Raw genomic sequence first — 1291 nt, 5'->3', positions numbered from 1 at the left:
AGCAACCTCCAACTCCTGGGCTTAAGCGAGTCTCCTGCCTCCACCTCCCAAGTAGCTGGGACCACAGGCGCCCGCCACAACGCCCGGCTATTTTTTTTTTGGTTGCAGCCGTCATTGTTGTTTGGCGGGTCCAGGCTGGATTCAAACCCACCACCTTTGGTGTACGTGGCTGGCGCCTTAGCCGGTTGAGCTATAGGCGCCGAGCTGAGCCTTAGGAATTATTAATAAAAAGTCGTAACCACAGGGCTGCGTGCAGTGGTTCACCCCTATAATCCTAGTACTCTGGGAAGCAGAGGCAGGAGATTGCTTGAGCTCAGGAGTTTGAGACTAGCCTGAACAAGGGCGAGACCCAGTCTCTACTAAAATAGAAAAATTATCTGGTTGTTCTGGTGAGTGCCTGTAGTCCCAACTACTCGGAAAGCTGAGGCATGAGGATTGCTTGAGCCTAAGAGTTTGAGGTTGCTGTGAGCTATGATACCATGGTACTCCGCCAGGATGACAGAGTGAGACTGTTTAAATCAGTCAATCAATCAATCAGTCAGGCTCAGCGCCTCTAGCACAGCAGCTAGGGTGCCAGCTACATACACCAGAGCTGGTGGGTTTGAATCCAGTCTGGGCCTGCCAAACAACAATGACGACTACAACTGAAAAATAGCCAGGCATTGTGATAGGTGCTTGTAGTCCCAGCTAGTTGGGGGCTGAGGCAAGAGAATCACTTAAGCCTAAGAGTTGGAGCTTGTTGTGAGTTCTGATGCCACAGCACTCTATAGAGGGCAACATAGTGAGACTCTGTCTCAAAAAAAAAAAAAATCAGACCAGGTGCAGTGGCTTACACCTGTAATCCTAGCACTCTGGAAGACTGAGGTGATAGATTGCTTGAGATCAGGAGTTTGAGACCAGCCTGAAGAGTGAGACCCTGTATCTACTAAAAATAGAAAAAGACTAGCTGGGCATTGTGCCCCAGCTACTTGGGAGGCTGAGGCAAGAGGATTGCACAAGCTCAGGAGTTTGAGGTTGCTGTGAGCTGTGACGATGCCACAGGACTCTACCCAGGACAACGGAGTGTGACTGTCTCAAAAAAAAAAAATCATAACTTCAGATACCAAGGAGATTGAACAAACAATAAGAAATATTAATAAATAATTTTATGACAAAAAATTAGAAGTTTTTGATTTGACTGATATGTTCCTAAGAAAAATGTTATCAAAACTGAACCAAGGGCTCGGCGCCTGTGGCTCAAGCGGCTAAGGCGCCAGCCACATACACCTAAGGTGGCGGGTTCGAATCCCCA

This window comes from Otolemur garnettii, unplaced genomic scaffold (genome assembly GCF_000181295.1).
Source record: "Otolemur garnettii isolate 467f Iridium unplaced genomic scaffold, OtoGar3 scaffold00140, whole genome shotgun sequence".
Taxonomy (NCBI): Eukaryota; Metazoa; Chordata; class Mammalia; order Primates; family Galagidae; genus Otolemur; species Otolemur garnettii.
The sequence above is the reverse complement of the archived record's forward strand: the minus strand, read 5'-3'. Positions refer to the sequence as shown.